The sequence below is a fragment of the Sinocyclocheilus rhinocerous genome, unplaced genomic scaffold, assembly GCF_001515625.1.
Source record: "Sinocyclocheilus rhinocerous isolate Xijiao unplaced genomic scaffold, SAMN03320098_v1.1 scaffold1149, whole genome shotgun sequence".
In the NCBI taxonomy this organism is placed as follows: Eukaryota; Metazoa; Chordata; class Actinopteri; order Cypriniformes; family Cyprinidae; genus Sinocyclocheilus; species Sinocyclocheilus rhinocerous.
In genome coordinates this window covers 280,986-286,818 of record NW_015664180.1, presented here as the reverse complement: position 1 = coordinate 286,818, position 5,833 = coordinate 280,986, and positions in this window count along the sequence as shown.

Below are 5,833 nucleotides of genomic sequence, written 5' to 3'. Positions count from 1 at the left end.
CCAAACAAAGTAGTTTCGCTTTCACAACGAAGCACACAGTACCTTCACGACATGCCGGCGGCAGCGGCGGCAACAATACTACAGCAAGAATAAAAGTTACGCCTTCTTTCTTTGCGTGAACATTTGGGCAGCGTTATGCAAATCTTCCCACATAGTGATGTAGACATGTGGGGGCGTGTTAGAACGAGCCGTTTTAGGTAGGTGTGGCTGACTCTTAACTTTTATAAAGAATATCTCTTTGGATTTGAGACTTTAGTCTTTGCAACTTTACAGATCTTCTTTATGCACCAAGAGCTTGTAACACTCCAAAGAGAAAGGAAAACTTGAAATCGCATCATATGACCCCTTTAATGATTCTGGTTTCTTAGTTCCTTTAACAATATCTTTGAATCTGAGGGAAAATCCCTGCTTAAAAAAAACAATAGAAACAATCACAAAATTTCTAATGGTTTCTCCTACAAACACCATTACAAACATTACACACAATCAACTATTAACCATTAAAACTATTAAAAAGTGGTTTCCTGTAGTGTGTTTTTGGGACATAATCCATTAGAATTTATAGGTTTTAACAAGCCACCAATTGAAAGCGACAAATTACCAGCAGAGAACCACAAGGAATAATTACAGTTCGTATTAAAACCAATTCAATTCCCATTATAACCAGTAAAACCATTACAAATTCTTTGATGGTTTCTATTGTTTTTTTTTTTCAGCAGGGATGATCATTTAAAAACAAAAAAGTTGACCTATAGTATTTTACTTACCTACTTTATTCTTAATCTATTTTTCTAATGTATTTTTAGACCTACATATTGCCATAATGAACAAACAGTCAGTAACTAAACCGATTTGAATCACACACAGCAGCAGTTCTTGGTTTATGGAGTCCACTCGATGAAAATAACTCATGGTTAAGTAAGCGAGTGATTAAAAAATAACTGAGTAATTGTCAAACTTCTCCGATTCAAAAATGTTTGTTATTCGCTAGAAAGAAACGGCTGAGTCATTCGCTTCACTAGTCAAGTACTGAGCGCTTTTGATTCACTAAAAAGAACCGTACACCATTTTTTAAATAATGTAACCATTTTTCAACCCTAGGCTACTAAAAAGTTTGCGTGACAACAGACTAAAACTTAAAAATCGGCACTACGTCTGTGATAGCCTATGGCAAAAACAATATATTGCTTTCTAAAGCGTCTTTTAAATGTCTGTTCAGTGTGTATGCCTGCTACAATAATAACGTCTTTTAAATTGTATTTGGGGGTTTTCACAAGAAGTATTAAACGTGTAATTCGCAAGTATCATGTTCAATTAAAAGTTTGAATGGATTTACATCCCTAATACAGAGCAATAATCGTTCATGTTTGTTGAGGCTGAAGCAACTTCATATTTTTTTAATGAGACAAACAAGACATTAATAAACCATGGCTGGTGAATCCACGTTAACGTGTATTTATCAGAAAATGTCGGCTCAACTGGTTCTCATTATCCTCAGCTGTCCCCATGCAAACAATGGGAAAGTAATTGGTGTTGATAGAGTGTTGCCATCGGAACATGAAAAAGAAATGGAGAACGAACACCACATTTTTTATTTAGTTTGGACACCTGTAAGTATAAAATTGAAAACTGACTCTCGCTGCTGTTAAATTAGTCCCATATTTCAATTTTTTTCTAAATCCCTGCAGTCTTATATCATATGAAATTCTACGCTGAAAATAAGTGGAAAAGTTAGGAAATGACATCTCGGCCTTGAACGGCTAGAAGACGCAAGCAAAAGCAGAAGCTCGAGCTGTCAGGGGAATGCATTTCCATATATTTGATCAGGCATGGCCAAGACAGCATGACCCCCAAGTTTAATCTACTATGCTCGCACGAACGTCCAATTGAGTGCCAGATCCTCTTTGACCTACAGAAGTCTGCAAATCCAAAACCATCTCATTCCCAACACTTTATCTTATCTTTTTGTTCTTTTTCTTTCAAATAAATAAATAAAAGTCACAAAATGAAGGTTAAAGCGACTGTTCATTTAGAATAATGAGTCTGTTCTGTCATTGCCTGAAATCACAGCGTCTGAAATTTGTACCTCCTCTTTGCCCTCTACAACAAACGACTATTTCAGTAAGCTCTGTCCTGGTCTTCAGCCCTGTAATCTAATGCTAATCTAATTTGTGGAAATTTAGCACATACCCGAGGCCCCTTCATTTAATGTTTTTATCTCCTGATGGTGCAAGTGATTGCTGTACTGTATTTCCAAAGTCCAGAGTAAGAGGATTTACTGCTAGCAAAAGACTTTCTCTGTGGGATGAACTGTGCCTTTGAAAGTCTTTTAAAGGGATAGTTCACATAAAAATGAAAATTGGGTTATTATTTACTTATCTCAGATCGTTTTAAACCAACACAACTTACTTTCTTCTGTGGAACACACACACACACACACACACACAAATGAAGAATGCTCAAAACCGATCCAAAAACACCATAAAGTATTAAAATTGGTTTATATGACTTGCGTGGTACATATAATTTGAACAGAGTACATATAATTCAGTTGAATTTATAAAACTTTTCTAAATGATTCATTCACAAATTGTACTGATCCTGTTTTTTTTAGTTCAATTCAATCACAGTGGTTAACAGCCCATCATAGGTTACTTGGTCTGTTTATCACACAAGGTTAGCATCTGACTTCAGAAGACTTGGAATATAGAGTACATGACATATGGACTACTTTTTATGATACTTTTCTAGTTTCATTGTGTTGCGCTTTTCCATTGTTTTTCTATGTAAACAAGAGGTAGCTTGATGAATTTGTTTGACCATTGCCTCTCGCATATTTTGCAACGTCTCGCACATAACACGGCGTTATAAAAACACGGCACTCAAAATAAATGTAGATGAACTTGTTAAAACTTGGTAAAACAGTGCTTTTTAAAATTGCACTACTCTGCATTTCTCCATTCTACTGCGTTTCTATTGTTTGTTTGTTTTATATAAATATGCACTAAACGGACATGTTTGACTGTTGTGCTCACATCTTGTATTTTGCAGCGTCTCACACATAACATGGCACTATAAAACACGCCATTAATTAGTTCAACTTGTAAAAAAAACGTTGTCTTCTTTTGCATTCCACTGCCCTGTGACTGACGGTTTTAAATGCACAAACAAGTTCTGGGTGAATCATCCCCTAGGGGTCGTTCACACAAAACTCATATTTGCATTTGACTTGGCTGATTTTTATGGAAGCCCGTTTCTGCCACAGAATAAAAAATATAATTGCAGCTTTTTATCTCAGAATTGCATGATACAAACTCGCAAATCGCAAAACTTTTTAATATTTGACTTTTTTCTTGCAATTGCGAGTTAAGTCAGAATTGTGAGACATAAACTCGCAATTCTGCAAGTCTTTTTTTCTCCCTCAGAATTGGACATTATAACTCGCAATTGTGAGTTTATATAATGCAAATTTGAGAAAAAAAGTCAGAATTGCGAGATGTAAAAAAAGTCAGAATTGTGAGATAAAAAGTCGCAATTACCTTTTTTATTCTTTATTCAGTGGCAGAAACGGGCTTCCATAGATTTTCCATTATTTCTGTTTAAATATGCTAGATTGACATGACCGTTGCACTCATGGCTTTTGCAGTGTCTTGCGCATGACACAACATTCTAAAAATGCACACTGAAGTTTAAAAAGGTAAACTTAAAAAAGGACTCTAGACCTCACATTTTTTAAATTCCTCTGCCCTGCTTTTTGCATTCCACTGCACTGCATTTCCATTGTTTTTTTTATATAAACGTACTAGGCAGACGTGTTTGACTGTTGTGCTTGTGTCTTGCATATTTTCTAGCGTCTCACGCATGACATGGATTTATAAAAACGCGGCACTCAAGTTAAAAGTGGTTAAACCTTTAAAAAACACATCGCTATAACTTGTGTTTTTGTATGTGTGTGTATGTTCCACTGCCCTGCATCTCAGTTTTAAAAAGAAAGTGCCTGTGGACCTTGTTTTTTTTTCGTTCCAGTGCCCTGCATCTAATATTTTTAAACGGAAAAACACATCCTGTGTGAATCTGTCCTTAGTGATCTTGATCTTTCATGTTTACGCTTCTTAGTATAGCTTATTTCTTCAAGTCTACGCTCTTCTATACTTCACAGTAATGTAAGGGTTAGTGCTGTTTTAGAAATTATATTTTTACTTTGACATCTACCATCTTCAGAAGGTTTGCTTTTCTGGTGTACATCCACTCTGCAGCCATTGATCAAGATATGAAAAGATGTTTTCAGTCAATGAGTTATTAATATTTTATCACAGTGAATCATTTATGAATTATGCACGGCCCAGAATGCTCAGAATGTCCTAAATTGTTTCTGTCAGATGATTCATGGTGTGCGTAAATGTAGGACACAGTCTAGTATACCGAAACTAACAAATATATACAAACAAATATATAGAGTGAAAGATCATCTCCATGCTTGATAAAGAACTTCATTTCAATTTCATGTGGTCTTAAATTAGTGCATAAATTGAACAGATTAATGATGCTGTCTGACTGTCTGTTATGAAAAAACATTCTTGGGGAAAATACGAGAAATGTACAGAGAAAAAAGATGAAAGCAAGATAAAAATAAATAAATAAAACGAGTGAGGTTCTATTGGTGACAATGGAATGAAAATAGAGAAGACTGAAATTGTTGTGACATTACAGTGTCATTCAATCCAGTCATTTTACCATCCATTAGAGAGAATGAGTTCCATCATCAAAAAAGGAAAGTGTACAGGATTGTCATTGCTTCTGCAGGCACTGAAAGTGCCACCAAATTCCACTGTAGCCTTAATGGTCTATGGGGAAATAAAACTGGGAAAAAATGGAAAGATATTTCTGTTTTATATGATACTGTATGGCTAAATAGTCACTTGGCAAAAACCAATACTCCCATTTACTTGTTGAGGCAATGTATGCCCGATTTAAACATAGTGGAAGAGCGATGGTTGAGATGATGTTTTCAAACTCAAAAACCAAAAAGTGTTGCTACTTATTCAGTTTACTTAATAAAATGAACTTTTGTGGAACATTTAGTAACAACATAATCACATTTTGTGCAATCCACTTAAATTTGCAAAATAAAAGCCTACTTAATCCAGTTGTATTGGAACTGCATTAGTAAATTTTGTTGGCACAAACTGCAACTCAGCAGGGCATAGGCAGTTCCCAGCATGCTTTGCATGCAAATGGATGGGGAGATTAAATGTTGAAATTAAGGGTTATTTGATGTGATGGAAAAAAGAGACTTGGAAACTTGTTAGTGTTGAATGTTGTTCTGTTTGTTACCATTGAGGTGATGAGGGGAGCATTTAATACATATAATATTAAATATGGATACATACTCATAAATATTTAACTATATATATATTAGGGCTGCCCTCGACTAAAGATTTTTCTGGTCGACTAGTAGTCGTTCATTTTAAGCATTAGTTGACTAATCGCACGTTTATTTATAGTCCATTTAAATCATGCTAATGAGCCTTTAATTGCCTACATAGCCTAATAAGCGCTCAAGCGCACGCATAAAGCTTGCCACAGCACACCGGCAGAAGTAATGATGATGAATGTGTCAGGGAAAAACAGTAAGATTAAACTGCATTAACATTTTAATAACCTATTGATAAACTAGTGTTTTCTGTGATTTCGGTTTAAGAGATTAATTTGACTCGTCATCTCCACAGTAGTGGATGCGCCTGCATGCAAGTTTAAAACAGTAAGATTAAACTGCATTAACATTTTAATAACCTATTGATAAACTAGTGCTTTCTGTGATTTCGGTTTAAGA